Genomic DNA, 25,941 nt, shown 5'->3' on the forward strand with positions numbered 1-25,941 from the left:
GAAGAAGACCTCTGAGGAAGAGGGTGTTGTACTATTTATCCGGTGACTCGGATGTTATAGTGGAAAGCTCAAGTGGTTTGCTTGGGGACTAGATGTAGGTCAGGGTTTTGACCGAACCAGTATAAATCCTGTGTTTATTGTGTTGTGCCTTATTGCTTTATTTTTTTATTATATCAACTTGTATCGTATTTCACTATTCACCCCCCCTCTAGTGGAATTTCAATTGGTATCAGAGCAGGTTTGCTGGTTTCGACATAACAAGTCTTCCAGCACATATGGCATCTACCTCTTATGCTCGTGATATTGAAGGTCAACACGCATCTCGTCCTCCTTTCTTCAACGACTCCAACTATGGATACTGGAAGTGCAGAATGACTATATTTCTCAAATCCATAGATTTTGCTGTATGGAAAATTGTTGAGCATCCATACACATCTCCTTCCGCAGACTATAACTTATGGTCTGATGAAGAAAAGAAAATGACAAACCTAAATGCAAAGGCTATGAATGCCTTATATTGTGCCATCGATCAGAATGAATTCAATAGAATATCTATATGTGAATCTGCATATGATATTTGGCATTCTTTGGAGGTTATTCATGAAGGAACCAACAAAGTGAAAGAAGCCAAAATCTTATCTCTTGTCAGAAAATATGAGTTGTTCAAAATGAACAAAGATGAACCCATCACAGAGATGTTCACCAGATTCACCAACATCACCAACGATCTAAAATCTCTGGGTGTAACCCACTCTCAGACAGAAAAGGTGAAGAAAATCTTGAGATCTCTCACAACTGATTGGGAGAAAAAGACTACTGCTATTGAAGAAGCTCAAGATTTATCCAAACTTTCCCTGGACGATCTAATAGGAAATCTTATGGCATATGAAGTCCACATGAAGGAAAGAAGGGAAGAAGAACAACCTTTGAAGAAAACTCTAGCCTTCCCAGCCCTTTCTGAGGATGAAGACTCAGAAAAAGAAACTGAGATTGCGCTACTCACCAGAAAATTTCAGCGCTTTATGAGAAGGAACCGACTTCCAAATAAGCACAAAGAAAGAAAAGACCCAAAAGAAGATTCTATGTGCTACCAGTGTAATAAGCCAGGTCACCTGAGACGTGACTGTCCTCTTCTCAAAAGAAAATCTAAGACTGAGGAACCAAAGAAAAGGTTCTTCAAGAAAAAGGCTCTGCATGCTCAATGGGATGATTCAGAACCATCCACCAGTGAAGAGTCAAATGATGATGAAGCAGAAACCGCCAACATGTGCTTCATGGCAGAAAGCTCTGTAAGTGAATCTCTTGATTTCTCCTTTGAAGATCTTCAAAATACCTTTTAGGAACTTTTTGAAGAATCAAGGAAAATGATTCTAAAAAATAAACAGTTAAAATCTGAGAATCTAGAGCTCCTTTTGAAAAATGAAAAACTCAATATTGAAAATTCTGAGTTACAAAAGAAAAATCTTCTTATTACTTCTGAAATCTCGTCTACTAGCTTCAAGACTAAAAATCTGCAAGTAGAAATTTCAGAATTAAAAAGTAAAACTGAGAACCTTATGAAAACGGTTTTCAAGTTTACTAAAGGAAAAGAGAACTTGGATAAACTCCTATCCTCTCAAAAAGTCTCTTTCTACAAGAATGAGATTGGCTACTCTCATTTCAACAAGCCTTCTTGTATGAATCAAAAGACCACTTTTGTGAAAAGTTCTTCTGAACCAAATAAGGAGTATTATATATTTAATTTTTTGAACTCCTCTAAGTCTGTAGACAAACCCAAATCCAAATGGATATGGGTTCCAAAGTCTAACAAAAAGGGACCCGATTGGGTACCAAAAAGAAATTTTACTTAATGATTTGCAGGCTCCAAACAAGAAGAACATATGGATTCTAGACAGTGGATGTTCAAAACACATGACTGGACATTCAGATCTCTTTGTTGTTCTTCATAAAAAAGGAGGAACCGTCACATTTGGAGATAACAACAAAGGTTTGATAATAGGTATTGGTAATATTGGAAATATAGATAAACCTCTTATCAAAGACGTTCTTCTGGTTAAAGGCTTAAAACATAACCTTCTAAGTATTAGTCAAATGTGTGATACAGGTTATAATGTTAGCTTTAATCATAATGCTTGTCTTATAGCAGACACCAACGAAAATATTATCTTAAAAGGTATAAGAAAAAATAATATATATGAACTATACCTAGAAAACATCACAAAACATTGCCTCATAGCTAATAATGACTCTCAACCTCTATGGCACATGAGAATGGGTCATGTCAATTCTAAGTACATGTCTAAATTAGCTAAAGATAAGTTAGTACGTGGGTTACCCAAAATATCTTTTAAAAAGGATTATTTTTGTGATGCATGTCAATTAGGAAAACTGTCCAAATCATCTTTTAAATCAAAAAATATCATTTCAAGCAAAAGACCTCTAGAGCTTCTCCACCTGGATCTCTTTGGTCCTTCTAGAGTAGCTAGTCATAATCACAATAAACATGTTTTTGTCATTGTAGATGACTACTCAAGATTTACTTGGGTAATATTTTTGAAAAACAAAAGTGATACGTTTTGTCAATTTGAAATTTTATGTAAAAAATTACAAAATGAAAAATCTTGTTCTATTGTTAAAATCCGTAGTGACCATGGAGGAGAATTTGAAAATGAACTTTTTGAAAATTTTTGTAACTTGCATGGTATTTCTCATAACTTTGCCTTTCCTAGAGCTGCACCTCAAAATGGTGTAGTAGAAAGAAAGAATAGAACCCTTCAGGAATCTGCTAGAACTATGCTCCAACATAATAATATTGCTAAATCTTTTTGGGCAGAAGCTGTTAATACTGCATGCTACATAACAAATAGAGTTCTCATTAGACCCTTATTAAATAAAACTCCGTATGAACTATTCTATGACAGAATTCCAAGAATAGACTATTTCAAAGTCTTTGGTTGTAAATGCTTTATCCTAAACACAAAAGATAGCCTAGATAAATTTGATGCTAAATCTATTGAAGGCATATTTTTAGGATATTCAAGTCATAGGAAAGCATATAGGGTTTTCAATAAGAGTTCTAAGTCTATTGAAGAATCTATGCATGTTAGTTTCTGTGAATCTATTGATCAATCTATTCATAAGCAAACTAACAATGATGATGTTGAAAGTACAAATTTATTTTTAGATAACACAACTAAGTCTAATGAAGATGATCATCAAAGAACATTTGTTGATATCAAAGATCATTCTCAAAAGCAAATTTTGGGAGAACTGACAAAGGGGGTTCAGACTAGAGCTCAGCTAGAACGGATTGCAAATATGACATTCATTTCTCAACTTGAACCAAAGAAGATTGATGAAGCCTTCATCGATGAGTTCTGGATGCTAGCCATGACTGAAGAACTGAATCAATTCCAAAGAAATGAAGTTTGGGATCTTGTACCAAGACCAAAGGATCATCCGATCATTGGGACAAGATGGATCTTCAGAAACAAGCTAGATGAAACAGGTAATGTTATAAGAAACAAAGCAAGACTAGTAGCTCAAGGATACAACCAGGAGGAAGGTATTGATTTTGATGAAACATTTGCTCTTGTTGCTAGACTTGAATCTATTAGAATGTTTTTAGCATATGCAAGCTATATGGATTTCAAATTATATCAAATGGATGTTAAAAGTGCCTTTTTAAATGGTTTTATAAATGAAGAAGTTTATGTAAAACAACCCCCAGGATTTGAAAATGAACAATATCTAGATCATGTTTTCAAACTCAAACGTGCTTTGTATGGATTAAAACAAGCACCTCGTGCTTGGTATGATAGACTTAAAACCTTTTTATTAAAAACTGGTTTTTCTGTAGGCAAAACAGACTCTACTTTATTTGTGAAAATAGTGAATAATCATACCCTAATTGTTCAAATATATGTGGACGATATCATCTTTGGATCTTCTAACAGCACTCTTTGTGAAGAATTTCCTAAGTCCATGCAGAAAGAATTTGAAATGAGTATGATGGGAGAACTCACCTACTTTCTTGGACTGCATATTAAGCAAACCAAGGATGGAGTTTTCATCAATCAGTCTAAGTATGCTCGTGAACTTCTGAAGAGGTTCAACATGAACTCAACTGCTTCAAAATCTACTCCTATGAGCACTACTACTGTTTTGGACAAAGATGAAGATGGTAAGTCTGTTGATACAAAGGTATACCGAGGTATGATAGGATCACTTCTCTATTTAACTGCTAGCCGTCCAGATATTATGTTCAGTGTTTGCTTGTGTGCTAGATTTCAATCAAATCCAAAAGAATCACATCTTATAGCTGTAAAAAAAATAATGAGATATTTAAAAGACACAGTTGATTTTGGATTATTCTATTCAAAATCCTCTACATTTGATTTAATCTCATACAACGATGCTGACTTTGCTGGAAGTAAATCTGACAGAAAAAGCACAAGTGGAACATGTCATATGCTAGGACACTCACTTGTATCATGGTTCAGTAAGAAACAAAACTGTGTATCCTTATCAACTACTGAAGCCGAATACATTGCTGCTAGCCTAGCCTGTACACAAGTTATCTGGATGAAACAAACCTTAAAAGATTTTGGTTTAAATTTTGAAAATACAACTATTTTCTGTGATAATACTAGTGCTATAAACTTATCTAAGAATCCGATTTTACACTCACGAACTAAGCACATTCAAATAAGACACCACTTCTTGAGAGAACAAGTCTTAAATAACATAATTAAACTCAAATTCATACCCACTAATCAACAGTTAGCAGACATATTCACTAAACCATTGAAACTTGAAGACTTTACACGAATTAGAAGAGAACTAGGAATATGCAAACTAAGTGACTTATAAATTAATCACACTTATTATAATACTTCTTATAAGTTTTGTTAAAATCTTATTTTAAAAGTTTTTTTTTCTTCTTATCGATTTTTTTGTCAAACTAGGTTTCCATATTCACGTATACTCTAAACTCTTATAAGACACATTCTTTATGTCTTTCAACTTGTCATCTTTCAAGTACACATCCACAATGACTCCTTGTCTTATCTCCTTTCACTCATATCCATAAGAACTAATTATATTAAAAGCTATCATGACATTGTTCACTTCACTCATCTCATATCTCCTTTATTATTTGTTGTCCTTTGTGAAAACTTCTCTTACGATAAGTTGATTCACTTTCAACATGATAACATATTATTTTATGAGAAATCTTACTTTTCAAATTTTAGTCAAAATCGAATGATTATTTTTTTTGGTTCTTTTTACCTTCTTCTAAAGATCTAGTTGCTATGTTTTTACGTATAAATTTTACTATATCATTTGTTATATCATATATTACGTACTCTCTATTTTTATCATGTCTTCCTTTCCTCCTATCGAGACACTTCACTAAGACATTAATGCCTTCCATGAAAAATTCAAATGATTATCTTCTCGTACCACCTTTTAAGTTATTATATTTCACGAAATTTTTTACTATATCATCTATTATATCATGGCCTAAGAACAATCTATTATCATCTCTTCATGCTTTACATCTTTTACGAAAAAGTATTGTAAAATTCTCTTTTCAAAAACTTGTACTCCACTCATTAGTATGTTTTACATCACCATTTTATCTCTCTCTCTCTCTACATTATACAAAGTTCCTTTTCATCCATGACCATGACTCTCTCATATATTTTATATCTCTCTCCAATCGAGATTCATTAAAACCTTGTCCTTCACTCCACTTTATGTCATACATCTCCTATCCAACTTCAAGTGATTGGTGTCCTTTATGACCACTCTCATTTCTTTACATATCCGTATCACCCTCCTTTATATCTATTCACACCCCTTTCACGTATATCAAAATATACACTTCTTAAATAAGAAATTTTTGCATTTTCTCATACTCTCATGTTTGTCCTATTCCAAACTCCCTCTTCACGATTTTGGAACGCTTTCACATAAAGTAAATTCGTGAAAAAGTTGTTTGTTCTTATTAGGCCATTATTCACTCTCTATTCTTCATGATCTTCACAAAAACCTTTAAAAACTCTTGAATCATTCTTTCTCTTATGTTTGAAATGACACTCCATACTCAATTCATGACTCTTCTCACTATCCAACAAGATTGCCCATAGAAAATTTGTTACATATATAGAAAAAATTATTTCGAAACTATGTCCTTCTTAATATCTTCACTAATATAATACACTATCTTCCGAAATTGATTTGATTTGTCATTCACAAGCTTCTAAACTTACAACTCACGCATTTCCTCTTTCCACTAAAATCTAAAAATCCCTCACTTCCAATGTCATTCATCTTTTATCACCATTATTTTTCTTCTATTTATTAGATTGATTCATATCTCATTCCCACGATTTTCTTTATTCTCTTACAAACTCTTACTCCTTCCAAGCTTTTCCCTCTTAGCCTTCTTTCAAACTCCTACAATGGCATCCTCTTCCTCACCCGATATTAACATGATTGAAGCTTCAGAATTGAGATTTCTAGATCTCATTCACACATATCACTCCATAAACTCGATGACCATCCAACCAGGTAAATTAGTCCATCTAGAAGACTTTCCAACATTTGATTTACAATCTTTACTTTCTGAATTTATTCATGTCCTAGCCTCTCCAAGATTAATGCCCATTTATCCTCATCTCATCAAAGTATTCTACACAAACCTTTCTGTAGACCCCGATCACTCTTCTATCACTTCCATGGTTCATGGAAAAATCTTCTCCTTCAACTTGTCTCAGTTAGGACATATCCTGAATATCTCTTCCTTTGGGATTGAACTCCCTAACATAGTTCCTCTCGATTGAACTATGTTTAAAAAGGTCCTCCTCTCCACTCGTTCTACCCACTTTCCATAGCATGAAAGCAACTTGAAGCCTCATGCTCTGTTGTTGTCAAAAATTCTTTCCTCCAACATAGTACCTAAGTTGCCTTCTAGGGGATTTATTGCAAATGAAATCTCCCTTCTTCTTTATGCGATCTTCTGTCCCTTTCCCATCAACTGGTCCAGTGTTATATTCAATAACATGATTAATTTTCGTTCCTTTCACTCTCTTTTGTTCGGATATTTCATAACCCTCATTCTTCAATACTTCCAAATCCCGCTTGAAACCGATGTCGTCTACCACTCCAACCGCACGTTTGATGCTTCCTCTCTTCATGAAGAAGACTCCTACGACGACGAACCTCAAGAAGCAGATCTAGCAGCAACTTCTGAATTTGACATCTTCTCAGCCCTTGTCAATGTTCAGAACACTCAAGATCTCCTTCTCAAAAATCAAGCATCTCTGCATCAAGCCTTCAAATCACTACAAATCGGCCAAGATGCATTACTTCGGAAGTTAAAACCCTCATTCGGTTCTGAATAAACTTATTTTGTTTCTTTTTTTTGGACTGTAATAACTTTAATCACTTTTGGTCTGTAATAACTCTGATACTCTGATCCCTCCCTTTTTGTCCATGACAAAGGGGGAGAAAACCTGTCTCCATTATTGGAGAAAAATACTCTCTTTAACATCTTTTTTCAATAGTTTTATGATATTATTATTTCTATGCATAATGTCTTTTTGACAGGGGGAGCATATTTTGTCATCATCAAAAAGGGGGAGAATGTTGAGAAACTCTGTTTTGATGTTACATAATATGATACACTGTCTTATTTGATTTCATATGATATGATAATATGTCTTCTTGAAAAATGTTATATAATGACTGGATATGTTTTGCCATATATCTAACGAGTATTTGATGCAAGGATATCTCACTAAAAAAGGATGGAGACCTCTTGTTCAAGTACAACTATGATGCAATCATACTCCTTGAAGAAAAAGCTTGTTGAGCCATGCACTCCTAAAGACCATCTAAAGAGATCGGCTTCCACAAGTTGAAGATTTTTTCTTTAGAGTCATTTGTAACAGAAATTTCAGAAGGATGCATATTGCATATTACATACTCACTCATAAAAGCTATTTCATAAAAGTATATGATAGTTTCAAAAAGCTCCTTTTTGAAAACAAATAATTGTACCTTCTTACAACCCTTTATGAAAAAGGTATTTTGACATGATTTCAAAATGTAATAATTGTACCTTATATCATATACAAGACAACATGAAAAGAAATGATTTCAAATATAGGAAAAAGACAAAACATGAAATCGGCTACACAAAGAAAACAAATATAATATGGTTTGAAAAAACTCTAGTTACGTTCTTTAAAGAAATGATTTCAAATATAGGAAAAAAACAAAACATGAAATCGGCTACACAAAGAAAACAAATATAATATGTTTTGAAAAGACTCTAGTTACCTTCTTTAAAGAAATGATTTCAAATATAGGAAAAAGACAAAACATGAAATCGGCTACACAAAGAAAACAAATATAATATGTTTTGAAAAGACTCTAGTTACCTTTTTACAAACTCATAGAACGTTGACTTACTTAAAGTCATCATTCTCTTTGTATAGCATTAAATACCTTATGTAAAGAATCCTTGTTAAATATCCTTCTCAAGAATGTCGACTTACTTGTAGTCTTCATTCTCTCTATAGACTTTGAAAAACACAACATAAAGAAAACACTTGACATGACTATGTACAAATAAATATCTCAAAGCACTCATTGTACTTACACTCATTTAAAGTAAAGAAGTACTTATGTACCTCAAATCATTAATTAGAATAAAGACAAAACTACATAGTAGCCTACAATCCAACGTTCAATGTACTATTGTAAGAAATAGATTTTTTACATAAAATATGTATTACCTAAAATATTACAACGACTAGTGTACCCTATATTTTACTTTTATGGAAAGAAGACTTTCTCGAATTTCTCTAAAGATGTTTTTTGAAATGACATGACATTTCACATCTCAAAAAGGCTACGATTTCAAAAAGCCAACGACTATTATTTTTAAGCTATAAAAACACACTCAAATGAACTATTCAAAATAGAAGGGAATGGAATAGACAAGTGAGCTTACAACGAGAAAAATACCTATTCGATATTTAAAAGAGAGCCTAGAAAAAGAAAGAGAAAAAGTCAAAAATAACTCTTTGACAAAAAGTATCTTCTGAGTGACAAACAGAACATTCTGAGAATCCTTCATTCGTGCATTCATATCATCCTGAAGGTTTTATAGGAAGTATTGTAACTTTCTGTTATTCACTATAATCCTTCTTTGTTGAAAGAAGTAGACCTCTGTGAAAAAGGGTGTTGCCCTTCTTTGTTGAGAGAAGAAGACCTCTGTGAAAGAGGGTGTTGTCCTTCTCTGTTGAGAGAAGAAGACCTCTGTGGAAGAGGGTGTGCCCCTTCTCTGTTGAGAGAAGAAGACCTCTGAGTAAGAGGGTGTTGTACTATTTATCCGGTGACTCGGATGTTATAGTGGAAAGCTCAAGTGGTTTGCTTGGGGACTGGATGTAGGTCAGGGTTTTGACCGAACCAGTATAAATCCTGTGTTTATTGTGTTGTGCCTTATTGCTTTATTTTTTTATTATATCAACTTGCATCGTATTTCACTATTCACCCCCCCTTTAGTGGAATTTCAATTAACTGTTTGCTTCCCCACCATAGATGCCAATTCTAATCCACACTCGCTCAAATGGTCCGAGAACATTCGAGAAAAGCTTTTGAGCCACGAATAGTACCACCGGGAAATGAAGGATCCAATGCTAAGGGTTCGATGTTCAGGAAGACCTTGTCGCACCTTATAGGAGATGTGACCCTCGGGAAAGTTAGGATCAAGTTGATTGGATGCCATCGGACTGGAAGACAGGAGAAAAACTCGAAATCAGACTTAGGTAAAATATAGAAATTTTGGAAAATTGCAGGCAGGATAAAAAAATAAAGCTGAAAAATTTGAGATCCAGTAGAACAGAAGAATAGAAAATCGCCTGGAGTTTTGAGGAAAAATAGATAAATTGGAAAAGTCATCCAAGGTTTTGAGAAAATAAGAGAAGATATTTTATGAAAAAAATGGGGATATTTGAAAAATGGCCAATTATTTTTGGAAAAATTAGGAAAGTAAGAGAAAGAATAAGGTACATACAATCACATCCTGTACAAACATTTATGCACATACAACACTCCCTAAGAGGCTGACTCTAAATGCATCATCTTGAAAATAGTTGTAGGACCCTAATCCTGACTCTAGGTTCATATCAGCTTTGTCCAATCCAGTTATGCCGATATACTCGAGTCGAGACCTGAAGTACGTGGCATAGAATTTCATCTCCAGTTCTAGGCTTGTGTTTCCTAACATCCTTGAGCACCTACTGATATACTTCGGACTATGGCCCTTAGAACGTGGTAGGGGGGCTTTAGCCAAGATAAGTGGCTCAGTTGTGGGGCTTTGTCCCGAACTATGGTTCTAGAAGAAAGCCCAGCAACGTGAAGATCGGGTAAAGATAGGTAAGGGGATTTGAAAAACAATGATCACATGCAAGAAATAGAGGGCTCTAAAACCTAGAGAGATAGATTTTTGAAAGACTTTGAAGAAGCATACATTATTTTCATTCAGATCCTAAAATGATGAGGATTATATGAGACCTAGGTCTATGTGAGCATGAAAATACCTCCTCAATATGGTCTTACCAAACCATGCCTAGTCTATATGCAGTCAATGCCAGTTAGGTTCAGAGTCTAGGCTCCTGGGTTCACATGATATCAGAAAGTAAAAGCTGACATTTTTAGAACACAATTTTGATAATTGAACTAAGCCAAGCACACAATTGATCAGACAACGATAGGTCCCATCACGATCGCCAAACCTGTTATCATCGCAATTTTTTTTTCTTCCCTGCGAGAGAGAGGGGAAAGGATTCCGTGAGTCAAACTCGACCAAAGTTTAAAAGTCATTTTGAAATACTCGTCTCCATTTTGAAAATAGCGAGAAAAGTCCATAGAATGGGGCTCGCCTGTCCGTACGAGGTTCAACCGTTCCTGGCACCTTTACCATGGGTAATTGAACCAAGGATAAAAAATATGCTTAACTTAGCTTGATTATCAAAATTGATGTTCTATCCTAAATGCACAGAGAATTCAGACATGCGTTATGACATTTTGTAAAATGCATATTGGGAAAACATGATGTATGCTTCTGAAATACCTTGGAAAATGAAAGAGAACTATTTCAGAGAAAAGAGAAATCGATTTCCTAAAGAAACCCTGATAAAAGGATTTTGATGAAAACAACCTTAAGAAAACTTTGAGGGTTTAAGGGAAACCGATTTCCTTATTCTGGTAAAGTGGGCTTTGGAAAGTCATGGGTTGGATTTGGGAAATAGTTGAAATTTCTTGGAAATTTGAGAGAGGTTTCGAGAAATATTTTCTTAGAAAAAGTATTTGCTAAGAATTTCAACTTTGATGATTTGAAATTTGACTTTGGATTTTGGAAAATTGCTGAGAAATCCTAGAAAACCTTTTTGAGAATTGGAAAGCCAAATTTTGAGAAAATTTTGAAGGAATTTCAGGGTATCCTTGAGAATTTGATTTTCTTAGAAAAAGGATTTTCTTGATTTTGTCAAAGAAATGCATATAATTCCATGATGCAAGCTAGCTTAAATGAATGAATGCAATTTTCTGAAGATATTTTGGGAAATTCTGAGAAAATTATTTGAAAGATGCATTTTAGAACTGAATCAAGGTAAATTCATTATATATTTCTGACTATGGCTGCAAATATACTTGGAATTTAACTTATTTAATTCTAAAACATTTTGCAAAATGTGAAATATGCTATGACTTTTGAAAATAGCCTAATAGTGCAGGCTCAATGTGGCTAATACGAAGATGATGAATCTAGGTCTCATCCTTATTCTGACTATGGCCATAAATACAGACTCCACTGAATTCATCAACTCGCTAAGAGCTGGTGCATGTGTCATTCTTGTTCATCCATAGTGGTTTTCAAAGAAAATGCATGAATCATACATCAGTGTATTACAAAAAGGTAAACTATATGCTATGCACCCTATTCTAAGCATAAAAATAACTCTTATTCCAATATTCATTTTACATTTACATCGCTAAAGTAAAAGGAATAAAACAAGAAATTCAACTCCTCTTTTCGAATGTCCTTGCAAAACTAGAAATTGGATTAGTATAGACATGTAGGTTTTTTTTTTTAGAATTTTCTGATAATATCCAGAAATTATCAAATTTATCTGGATATAAACCCAAATCTGATGCCTCCTTGATATGAATATGATTTGAAATCATGAAAATGCCAGAAAATAGGCTAATAAAGATTTAAAATTTGGAGTTATAGTTAAAATAACCAAAATACCCCTAATAACAAGGTTATGACTTTGAAATTAGGGTTTTTAGAAGGAATTTTGCTGAAATTTGAGGATTTTAAAATTCAAATGGAGACAAATGATGATGAAATCAAGCATGAGATATGATGACATGATGCTGATCATGATAAAACCTTAAAATCATAAGAATCTCTGAAAATTTAGATGAAATATCGAATTTTGCATGTCTTTCGCGTGACTTAAGGTTTTACTGGCACCCTGTTTTGATGATGCGACTAAATCGCATACCAAACAACTTTAAAATTCTATCAAATTTGACATAAGCAGTCATATTATCCCTAGAAACAGAATAGAATAAAAAAACCCATATTTCTTGACATTATTCTAATGCAAAAAGTTTGAGTAAAGTCCTAAAACACGCAGATTTTACCCATGGGTGCGAACCAAACGTGGTTTTCAACTCAAATGACAGAAAAATTTACTATAGAAATTCCTGAAACTTTGCATGCTGCAGATAGACAGAAAAATAAGCAAATTTGGTATTTACTGCCCTGGAATCCCACCTAAGATGACTTATGTAGCACGGATCTAATTTTGACATGCATAAATTTAATAGGGTTTTCTCTAAAATAGATAAAAAACAGTAATATGCAACCAAAATTCTCGAAAATTTAGGATGGCACTGCTGCTACACAGATAAACAAATTTCATTTTTACAAATTTGGCATTTGACCCATTGACGGTAGAAATTTAAATATGACAACAAATACATGAATCAGAGAAACAGGAAAGAACAACAAAACTATAGAATTATTCTAAAATTGCTGGAAAGACATCAAATCTGTGCTAAAAATTGTGAAAATTTAGAATCAAATAGTAGAGATCCCGACCATGAATTTCTCCTTTTACAAAGCCTACTTTAAAGCCACGGACTGAGAGCTATGATCGACTCAATTCAATCTAATGCTTCAGAAACTCGTATCTAGCTCTGACACGTGTCCTATACTTTCTGATTTTTTGAGGACAGTAAAACTTTTCAAACAAATCTGATAAAATCACATCAAATACTAGACGAAATCCTGAGTCTGATGCATTTTTCGGATTGGCAATCGGATCTCCCATGAGGGAGATCTCCAATTTACAAGCCGGGAACCAACACACTTAGCTTTTTTCGAGTCTTAAAACGCGGTCCAGCATTTTGATCTTTGAATAAAGCAACCGATTTCAAATGATTCCAAAATTTTTGCAGGATATCAGGAATAATCATACTCACTTCATGTGAATTTTCCAAAATTTATTGAAGAAAATATTTACATAAAATAACAAGTGGACTGCATGTAAAAATCAGAGTGCTACAAAAATTAAAATAGGGATTAACAAAACTATATGACATGCATGATATGCTAAGCTGAATTATGAAAATATTAATAAAATGCATCTAATATAAAAATCATGATAATGATGATGATATGATGCAAAAAATAATCATGGATGCGTGGTCATATTTGATTTGGCTCTTCAAACAATAGACCTCATCCATCGCTTGGATGAGTCTCAACACATTATTGTGTTAATTGATTTAAGAGCATGACGGTAGATACACTATCTTGAATTGATTTCATATTACTTCCGTAAAAATGAATCTTTAGGATGCCCTATCAATGGTAGCAAGATGAGAAACACAATAACCGGCAAGAGGAGTTTTTGCCTTGATATAGGCGATGACAATGGAGGTCGACCCTTGGTGCTCGACTATCACTTGGATGTTTAGGCTGAAGAAGGAAGGATTTGCAGGAAGGCTGGACCATGCTGAGAATAGGGCTGCAAAGAGGGAGTAAGGATGAAGCACCTTGGTATGAGGTTGCGTTGGGTAGAGGTTGTAGCCATAAGAGAGGTCGACTTCCTTAGTGCTTGGCTGCTCCTTGAAGGTTCAACTGCTCCTTGAAGGCTTGATAGAAAGTGAAAGGAAGGAGGAAGCTTAAAAGGGGTCATGTGGTAGGAGAGAGAAAATGAGATGAGAGAAAGAAGTGGAAGACCACAAGGGGGCATGTGATGAGAGAGATCAAGAGAGGGAAAAATGGGAGCTCAAAAGATGCTAGATGGATGCCCCAAAGGGGGTGTAAACACCCCAAATTTTCACTCACCTTCTTGACATTTCCACCAATCATCACATTTCGGTTCTCCGGAACCAATGAAGGGCAAAATGGTCATTTTCCAAGATTGAACCTTGCAGAAAGTCTAAAATTTCATCCTTGAGCTTCAAAATTTCTATATTTAGGTTCAGAGACATCTTCAAACTGCAAATTTTCAAAAAACTATCCCTGACAAGAAATTAGAATTCCCAATTCTAGAGCTCAGAGTGACATTTCATAGAACATGTCTTTGCATAGCATCGCATCATTTCACTGCATAGCCTGTCATTTTGAGATCCGGAACTCCTGATTTTCAAAATTGTTAATCCAGATTTGATTTCTAAACTTTTCAAAATAGATTTTAAAACCCTGGGTTTTCAAAATTATCAATTCTTCCCATTTTACCCCCAAGACCCCGAATTACGAAAAGTTTTTCTCAAGAAAACAATCTGGATGGTTTTGACATTTTCAAAATTTCGTCAGTTGAAAAGAGGGGGGCACAATTTCAAAGTGCATAAGACCTTATTTCAAACTTTTACAAAAAGGCTCTGAATTTCCCTACTCCTTTCAAAATTTTGCCCTGAAGAACCATTTTTTTTTAAAGTTTTGAAATCAAACCAAAATTCACTTCGTGTTTTCCAAAACTAGCCTATTATTGTGAAAATTCCAAAATATCTCATTCGGCTTTTATTTCAAATAAGTGATGTGGAACCCGCCTCGAGGTGGGGTCACACTCAAATTCTCAAAAATTTCTCCTATTTTCAAAACAGTGCCCACCCAGAAGTGGCACCAATTTATAAAATTCTTTTATTTTGATTTAAATTTTGATAAAATAATTAGTGGGCCCACGCAGGTGGCGCCCCACTAAGGCTCCTTGCCAAGAAAAGCAAATTTTTTTTTATCTCACAAAGTTTTCAAATTCAGTTGAGGTGGCATCACCAAAACAAAACCCATTTTCTTACTCAGCTTTTTATTACTTTATCTTTATTACTTTTCAGCCCCAAATGGAGCCACCGTGAAAACCCTACCAAAACTTCACTTTACCTAAGTTTTTTTTTTTAAATATACTTCTGGAGAAAAGGAGCCGCCCCCCCTTTTTCAAATGGCGACATTTTGAAAGTTTTCAAAAATTAGTTTTTTTTTTAAGTCTATCAAAACTTTTCACAACGGATTTCAAAGGGCCCGATCTTTTGGCTAAAGGGGCGGATGATCTTTTTAAAAGAGGGACTAAGGCCACCCGAAAAGGGGAGACCTTTTGATTTGTTTTTTTGGAAATTCTTCAGCGCCCCTTTTCATCTCTTTCCCTCTCGATCAACAGGAAGTAACCCCAAGGGCGCTTTCCTCTTTCCCTAGCAGGTCTCTCTGAATCCCTCTGCATCTTCCCCTTTTCAGTATCTTTTTCAGCAAAGGTTCAAAGAGCCCTCCATTCTCCTGCGTTGGGGATAGTCGGCTCCTTCTATCTGCCAGCAAGAGGAAGGCTCAAGAAGTAACTAAGGGGTGTGTGGTCCTTCTTCCCCTTTTCTTTTGAAATCTGATTCCCCTCTGAAGGAAACGCCAACAACAGCCACTTCTTGACCAAGGTAAAGGCTTCTCTTTTCACTTTACCCTAAACCTACAGGAAGCCTATATTTGTTTCAGACCGTGTGTGTGGTAAATCCATCTTAAAAGGCTGATGTGGTTTACATTGTGGTTTAGTCAATATGTCAAGAGATGACAATGCCTCTCAATGGAATTTTAAGTCTGTTGAAGAGTCTGGTTTTAACAACCCCTTTGAATAAGCATACTTTTATGGAATTAGCATCTTTTGCATCATGCTTATTAGATTCATTTTGGATTTCAACTTACAGCTTTCAGACCTATGCTTTCCCTATCATTTTTAATATATCATCGATTTTACCAGAGCATTCAAAATCTGTTATATAAAGGGTAAAGGTTTCCACATTTTTTTTTTGGCTTCTGGATAGTGGATGAAATTTAGTCAAGTCCTCTGTTCAGACATGACCCCTCTTATCATAAGTCCTTTTCTTTTATCTTGCTATCTTCACCATTTTCTTACATTTCATCCTCTTTTCTTCCTTTTTTTTTTTGCAGTAACGGTTATCCAGATTTCTCGTATTTCACTGGTCTGTGCATAAAAAAAAAGGTTTTAAGAAAAGTGATTGCATACCCTTATCTGAATCGATTGTCCATGAGGACATATCGTACATTAATAGGTGCCCTTAACCAAGGCACTACAGGTGAAATCATTTTGCCAAGATTTTTTTTTTAGGCTTCTCTACATTCTTTTTCTTCTTTTTCAATCCCTTGATCATGGGTATTGAGATTCCTGCTAGGATTTGCCTACCTCTTAACATATATATATTGCAGTATATGTTTGATTTCAGTAACTGTTATTAATATTTGCCTATGGTGGCTGTTTACATCTGCCTATGATTGCTATTTGTCTTTTGCCCTGGGACAGTTCCACTATGGCAAAATTTTGACCCTTAAGCATCACCTCTCTTAATAAAAGCTTTCAAATCACTGTAAGACCACCCAGACTTGTTATAAAAGCATCTGAAGACCCTATGTGAAGCCCAAGTGCAAGCATACCCCTTTTGCAGGAACCAAGTTGTTGTGGGAAACTGGTTGATAAAGCTGTCACGTGACCTTAATTATATTGCAAAGCATGACATTCTTTGGTCACCCCATTCAGAAATTAAATCTGGAGTATCGATCTTAGCATTCATCGGTTAGTTGTACCTGTTACACTCATCACAATATCGTTAAAAGTTGTTCTGATGTAAAATGAATCAGTCGCGTGTGAGGGTGACCATCATTTTGTTCTGTTATGATATCTAAACATTGGGTCTCTAAACCAGTGAACAGGTTTAAACTGTTGGATCGGTCATCCAACTCAGGCGTCAAGCCAAAACCAGTAGCATTTACATCTCCTATTGGCTGCCATCCCCATTATTACTGTTTATATTTTATTCCAGCATATATCTAGATCTACCCCCCTGTGTATATATGCAGCACTGCCTGTAGTTTTTTTTTTTACCAGTAATGTTGATTGTTTGTTTGAAGTTCCGGTAATCTAGATGCTTTGATTCCTGTTTAGCAGAACATAGGCGAATCAAGTATGTACGGTTGTAAATAACATCAGTTTGGTCAATGATCCTTCTTTACCCTTCATTGATGACAGGGCACATTCATGTATAGTATATTTATCTTAACTATTAGCCCCTTTGTCTACTGTGTTGGTAACCATATAAAGTTGTTTTTTATTTTTTATTTTTTGCCATCACCATCTCTGTTTTCTTCATAATATAATAACCCTTTGTACATTTGTGTTAAGTCTCATGGAGCCATAGAGTTGATACATCCATGCCATCCTTCTATGAATAAGTTTAATATCCCCTCATAAAATATAAGCATTGGCATTCAGATGATTTCATTTCCCCTTTATTTGAATAAGCATCGTATATAGGCTATACTTATGAAAATTTTAGCTAACTTAAGCATTGTAAGGCATATAGTCATTTTCATATGCATTTCATTCATGCTCTAGATATTATATTAATATACATATTTCCACTATAGTTCATGTATAATCATCTAAACGCGGAATTTTTTAATTTCTTGAATGTATATTTTATTTCTTTTATTATTTTTTCTTCTTTTTCTTTTGTGCTAATTCACTTTTGCAGGAAAAACCTGGAGAATGCTGACTATTTTAATTCTATACTTCTTTTATTCATTTTGCTTTATGTCAAAGATGTAATAATCAAAATTTTGGAATAATATTTACTTTACTGCTTAGATTAGGCTGCATCTCATATAGTTTGAATTCATGCAATATCCTGTTTATGTGATTCATGCATTTCTATTTCAAAACCACTGTGGATGAACACGAATGGCACGTGCACCAACTCTTAGAGAGTTGATGAACTCGGTGGAGTCCATATTTACGGCCCTAGTCGAAATATGGATGAGACCCAGATCCATCATCTTTCTACCAGTCACACTGAGCCTACACTCTTAGGCTATCTTAAAATGCACATCATATTTCTAATGTTTTCAAAATATTGTGCATTAAATCAATTAAACTCTAAACATATTCATGGCCACAGTCAGAATATATGAAGGATTTATTTTGACTTAATACACATTTTTCCAACAAATTTCTTAGAAAATCTTTCAGAGTGCATTCATTCACTCATATCATTTGCATCATGAAATCATTGGTTTTCTCATGATTTTCTTAAGAAAAAATCATTCTCAAGAAATCGATTTCTCAAGAAACTCTGAATTTTTTTGGAAATCGGTTTTCCCAAGTCAAATTTTCCACAGCTTTCCATGGAAAAGGTCATTTTCCCAAGATTTTCAAAAGAAGTCTCTCACCTTTCTCAAAGTCAAAATCGATTTCCAAGTATTTCAAGGTTAAGATTCTCAGGATTTCAATTTCCCAAGTTTCAATTTTCCTTTTCCACAAGGGTTTTCCAATGAATTTCAATCATTTTCCTAAGAAAGCTTTCAAAACTTGAAGCTTTTCCTGACAAGCATTTCCCCTTCAAATGTTCACCTTTTTCTCAAGAATCACTTCTACTTTCCCAGGATTTTCAACTATTCATGATTTTCCCACATCTTTATGAACTTTCTCGTGATTTCAAAACCCCTTTCATCTGAGTTTCCTGAGAAATTGACTTTCCCCGAGAAATATCTTTCAACTCCAAATGTTTTCCAAGCATACATCATGTTTTCCAACTTGCATTTTTACAAAATTTCATAACACATGCCTGAATTCTCTGTGCATTTAGGATAGAACATGGTTTTGATGATTTAACTAAGTCAAGCACAATTTTGGTCCTTGGTTAGATTACCACTGTTAAAGGCGGCAGGAACGGTCGAACCTCGTACCGACAGGTCGAGCCCCATCCCATGGATTTTCCTGCAATTTTTAAAACGGAGGCGAGTATTTCAAAACAAATTTCCAAAATCCGGTCAAGTTTGACTCGCAAAAGCATTTCCCTCTCTCTTCTGCAAGGAAGGGAAGACAGGAAAAATTTTGCGACGATAACAGGTTTGGCGACCGTGATGGGACCTGTCCTTGTCTGACCAAAAAAGTGCTTGACTTAGTTTAATTATTGAAACCGTGTTCACAAAATGTCAACTCTTTACTTTTGATATCATGCGAACCTAGGAGCCTAGATTCTGACCTAGCTGACATTGACTGCATATAGACTAGGTATGATTTGGTAGGACCAGATTGAGGAGAAATTTTCATGCTCACATGGACTTAGGTCTAAATATAACTCTCCTCAATTTAGGATCTGAATGCAAACAATGTATGCTTCTTCAAAGTTTTCAAAATCTATCTCTCTAGGTTTTAGAGCCCTTTATTTCTTGCATGTGATCATTTTTCAAAATCTCCCTTACCTATCATTACCCGGTCTTCACGTTGCTGGGCTCTCTTCCAGAACCCTAGTTCGGGATAGAGCCTCACAACTGGGCCAATTATTTGGGTTAACACCTCCCTACCACGTACCGCGGGCCACAGTCCGAAGTATATCGGTAGGAGCTCAAGGATGTTGAAAAACCTTACCTTAGAACCAGAGTTGAAATTATATGCCACGTACGTCGGATTTCGGTTCGGGTATATCGGCATAACTGGATTGGACAAAGATGATCTGAACCTAGAGTTAGGATTAGGGTCCTACAACTGTTTTCAAAATGATGCATTTAGAGTCAGCCTTCTAGGGAATGCTGTATGCGCATGAATGTTTATGCAGGATGTGATTGTTTGTATGCTACCTTTATTTCTCACATTTTTCCCAAAAATATTTTCAAATACCCATATTTCTCATCTTTTCCTTTTATTTTCTCAAACCCTGGATGATTTTCCCAAATATCCAATTTCCTTCAAAACTCTAGGTGATTTTTCATTCTTTCTTTCCACTAGATCTCGAATTTCCAGCTACATTTTATATCCTGCCTTCAAAATTTTTCAAAATTTCCCACATTTTCCTAAGTCTCATTCTGAGTCTTTCTCTGTTATCAGTTCGATGGCATCCAGTCAAGTTGATCCTATCTTTCCTGAAGGTCACATCTCCTACGAGGTGCGACAAGGTCGTCCTGAACATCGAGCCCTTAGCACCGAAACTTTCATTCCTCGGTGGTATTATTCCTGGCTCAAAAGCTTCTCCCGAATGTTCCCGGACCATTTGAGCGAGTGCGGATTAGAACTGGTGTCGACAGTCGGAAAGCAGACCATCAATGGCAACCTGATTCACGCAATGGCAGAGCGATGGAATCCTCGAACGTGCACCTTCTGGTTCCCATGGGGAGAAATGACCGTTTTAATGGATGAATTTTCAGAAATCATGGGGTTACCAGAACCAGCCGGTCAACCAGGCGATCCATTAGAACATCAATTCCTTATCAATGTCAAGGGTTTGGACCTCCGAGACTCCTTAGCTCGTATGACAGGCCGCCGATCCTGGCCCCTGATCCAGTTGGACGAAAATGAATATGTTGACCTGCTCGAGTTGTACCGCCAGTACGGGACCTTCGTTGAAGTCAGTTCGCTATCCAGGACAACTAAAGAAAGGATTAAGAATGCAATGGTTTTGTTCACTGTAGGATTATCCCTCTTTCCAGATGGACAAAACTACATGGACATCAGAATAATCCAGCTTATGAGAAGATGGGGAAGTCGACAGACCAATCGTCTCTCCATAGCCATGGCAGCGCTTGCCTTCCTATATCGTGGTCTGACTCGATTCTCACTGGAAGAATCCATCTTAGTCGAAGGTTGCATCTACGCGCTTCAATCCTGGTTCTTCCAACATGTTCCAGCCCGAGCAAGCTCTTTTAGATACAATGGTCAAGAACTCCTTCCAGTAGCACAGTACCGAACCATGATCAACAACATTCAAGAAGATGACATAGTTTGGGACTATTTTGATCGGCAATTATCCCCTCCCAGATATACATACGCTTATGGCAAGCGGTTCAAGTTGTTGGGACCATTCTTTTGCACTTACTACCAACCAGAGAGATGTGTTCGACAGTTCTCCCAGAGGCAGCAGTACGTCGAAGCTCGACTGTTATCAAGAGCTATGGCAGAGTTCGATCTCACCTCCGCACAATGGTCCGGGGCATATCATTCTGCCCGCTACAGCTGGGATTCTTTTGTCTCCCTTAAAATCTTTCCTGGTCCTAGAGTGTCTGCCGACTATCGTGAATGGTGGCAAATTGTTTGTCCTCCACCTCTTTGTCAAGATCAATAAAATCATATTTTTCTAATTTCAATAAAATTCTCTCTCTTTCTATTGTGGTTTGACGACCTCGCCTAGGTAACAAGGCACATTTTCATTGTTTATTTCTCTTGCAAAAGAATGGCAACACAATTGTCATGATTTCCCGCAACGACTCAGTCCCTAGTAATGGGATATCTTTTTCAAATTGTCTACCATATTTTCAGCAAATATTTCTTCCAAAAGCCAATTCCTTAAGAATCTAATCAGGTCTTTGCCCTGCAGAGATAGAGCATCCATAACATTTGATGGTTCAGACAAGATCAGGCAAAAGAACCACGACATCTCAGTACTCATCGGCCTCAGAAGAAGAGATGGGTTCCCCCCGGTCCGAAAGGAGTCAAGAGCAGCAACAAGAAGACGATGGCATAGACCCTCAAATGTATGCCATGTTTCGGAAAATGATAAATAAAATGATGAATGAGCAGCTCGGGACCAGCTCAGAAAGGAATCCCTTCAGAGAAAAGTTCCATGGTCACAGAGACAAGAAAGCTTCCAAAAAGCAAGTTCAGCTGGAAGAGATCTCAGATGGAACCGATTCAATTGAAGATACAGATGAAGAATATGAAGTGCCTCCGGTATTTCAGAAGCGGGGCCAAGAACAAAGGAAAGGCCGCAAATCAAAGGGTCAGGACGCAGAAAAAGCCCTGCAAGCACAGTTCAGGGAAATGGCCCGAGTTGTTAAGGATCTCCAAGCCCGCGACAAGGGCAGGAAAGTTTTCACCAGCGAAGACTTTTATGACGGCCTCGAAGGGGACGATGATCTGGAGAATCTTCCCCGTAAATTCATCAAGTTCGACGGTTCTGGCGACCCAAAAGCTCATCTCGCCACTTTCTTTGTTGAATGCTCGAGGTTCAAGAGGGACAACCGAGCATTGTTTCTATGCTTCCCCCGCAGCTTGGAAGGAGTTGCAGCTAAGTGGTATGCTGAGCATATCAACCCCATCGAGCTCAAGGAGTTCGATAAAGTGGTAAACTTGTTTATTGAACGCTTCTTGTTCAACACAGAGGCACTTCCTACATTGAGTCATCTCTGCAATCTAAGGCAGAATGAGAATGAAAAAGCACAGGACTTTATTCACAGATGGAGGTCAGCCTGCAACAAAATGAGAGATCCTATCTCGAAAAGGCACACCCTGTCCCTAATCCTCAACAATTTTTTGCAGCCGTTAAGAGGATTGATCTCCACAGCACCTTCCAGGACCTTTATCGAACTAACTGAATGAGCCGAATGGCTCGAGCTGAGTGTAGAAAATGGAGTCTATGAAGGCTTCACATTTTCCAAGAACAATCCTCCAGGTGAGCAGAAGAAGAAAGCTCACTTCACCTATTCTGCCAACAACAACAGCAGTCAGAATCAGTACAAAGGGCAAAAGAAAGATTACTGCTACGACTCAGGCAGTTCAAACAATAAAGATCAGAAAGGAAAGCCTGCTCCTCAGTATAGCAAGCCTCCTCAGCAGGATCAAGGGCCGAAGCTGCGTGAGAAGACCAAACATGAATGATGGAGCTATGACAGAAAGTTTACTCCTTTAGACCAATCACTCGAAGATGTGCTCGAGTATATGTTGTCAAAAGAGATGGTCAAGTTGCCTAGATTGGCCGATCCCCCTGTGTCCATGGGGAAGTAGAAAGATCAGTTTTGCAAGTTTCACAGGACAGTGGGACACAACACCGAGAACTGCTTTGTTCTCAAAAACATTGTACAAGATCTCATTGAAAAAAATCTTTTAGTGGAAGGAGAAGAAGAAGAGAAGATGGATATTCTATAACAACCCTTTCCTTCACACACCATGGCAGTAGTGTCTGCACAACCATTCCTGCCTCACGAACACATCAAGCCGTGTTCCGCACAAGATCTCCAGGTTCAGCATCAGGTGTCAGTGCTACGACAGGCAGCTCCAGCTTCTAAGAAGATGGACCTAATTTCAGCATTCGGAAAAATGAAAGTTTCGGAAGCACCCGTAAAGTCAGCCCCCACGTCAAAGGGAACTCCTGACTTCCTCAAGCAAATCATCAAACCTAGGCCGGAAAGTTCAAGTCAGAAGCCTCTGACCGCTCTATCCAATGTTTCCATCTTTGACTTGGCCAAGAATTCTAGCAAGCACCAACGAGTACTGGATGATTTGCTCCGAAAGATCAAAGTTAAGCCCAGTACCACTCCTGAAGACATGGCGCAGATTGTGAACTCAGCCATGACCAATGCGCCAATCACCTTCTCGGATGAGGACCTTCCAAAGCCTCATTCCTTTCATAATAATGCTTTGTACATTATCGTTCGAGTCAAGGGAATGACAGTACCCCATGTGCTGGTCGATGGAGGCAGTAGCCTCAATATTTATCCCGAGATGACAACGAAAGCATTAGGGATCAAGGATGAAGAATACATTTCAGATCCCATCACTATTTACGAATTTGACAACCATGGTCAAATGGCTAAGGGAAAAATATTTCTGGAAGTATTCATCAACTATTCGGTGCACTCCGTCCTTTTCCATGTGGTTAATGTGCCACCCACCTACAACTTGCTGCTCGGAAGGACGTGGATTCATAATGCAAATGCAGTGCCTTCCACCCTGCATCAATGCATGAAGTGGTCAAAAGGTAGAATGATTACCACAATACTGGGAGAAGACCCAGAAGAAAGGCTCCCGCAGCCCATGATTCCTCGACCATCATTCAATGCGGATATTCCCAGCATCAGGGAAAGTGAAGAGATCAATCTCGGAGAGAATCGAGAAATACTCCAGATATCATCAGAACTATCTCCGCACACTATAGCCATGACCCAATGGAGAGGTCCTCAATTCTTCAAGGTTGGAGGCCGAATCAACTACAGTACCATTAAGGATCACTCGTTGTTTCCTCAATTCATGAAGGCAAGAAAAGGGTTTGAGTTACTTCTGAAACATGGTTATCAACCCTTCAAGGGACTCGGCAAAAATGAAGATGGTCGCATCAAGCCAGTGATCCAGAAACATCGTCCCCACAGGGCAGGACTAGGGTTCTCCGGAGGAAGCTCGTCAAAGAAGACTGTTTTTGTCAAAGGGACACATTGAAGAACATTTGCTATTTTCTTTCTATTCTTTCCAAAATAAATGTCTCATTTTATCAATGTCTTTGATCAATTCAAAATCAATAAAATTGCAAGTTTCTTTGTCTATCTGGATGTCATCTATCTCCTTTTCGTCAATCCCTTCATTTTATAATTTTAATGCCATTTTATGCATAAGTTCTCTTCAAATGATCGCTTGTCTTACGGTGGGCAATTTTATTTGAACCAAATCTCTTATCCAAAATTTCAGAATGACTTCTCGGACAATCAAGAAGCTCATTCTCAATCCCAAGGCTTTTCAGAGGTCGACAACAATTCACAGAGTCAAGGCAAGCACAGGAGATGACAAGATTGCAAAGCAGTCAGATGATTATGCAGAATATGATCAGTCTCTTCAGGAATTACCAGAGTTCACCGCAGTTCAGAAGCAGGACGAACCATCTCCTATAGTACAAGATCCGACTGAAGATGTCAATATCGGTTCAGAGGAAGATCCCAAAATTCTCCAGATCGGAACCAGTCTGAGTCCGGAAGAAAAAAAAAGGCTTACAGATTTTCTCAAGCGACATGAAGAAGTGTTTGCATGGACATACGAAGACATGCCAGGCTTAGACCCAAAATTAGTCGAACACCGACTTATTCTAAAGCAAGATGCTAAGCCAGTCAAGCAGAAGCTAAGAAAAATGGATCCAAGAATAGAACAACATGTCAAAGAAGGACTCGAAGATCTGCTCAAAGCAGGATTTATCCGAGCTATTGACTACCCAGATTGGTTAGCCAATATCGTCGTTGTCCCAAAGAAAAGTGGTAAAGTGAGGATCTATATAGACTTCAGAGACCTCAATAAGGCAACTCCGAAGGATGACTATCCACTTCTAAGCATCGATCTTCTAGTCGACAGCACGGCAGGACATGCCATGTTCTCGTTTATGGATGGATATTCCAGCTACAATCAAATTAAGTTGGCCGCCCGCGACCAATCAAAAACTTCCTTCACTACGCCTTGGGGCACTTTCTGCTATACAGTTATGCCTTTTGGGCTCAAGAATGCGGGAGCAACATATCAACGGGCAATGGCTGTTATCTTTCACGATCAGATGTGCAAAATCATAAATGCATATGTTGATGATATCCTCGTGAAATCTAAAGAGGAA

Source organism: Nuphar pumila, chromosome 14 (assembly GCF_984573655.1).
Source record: "Nuphar pumila chromosome 14, dmNupPumi1.hap1.1, whole genome shotgun sequence".
Lineage (NCBI taxonomy): Eukaryota > Viridiplantae > Streptophyta > Magnoliopsida > Nymphaeales > Nymphaeaceae > Nuphar > Nuphar pumila.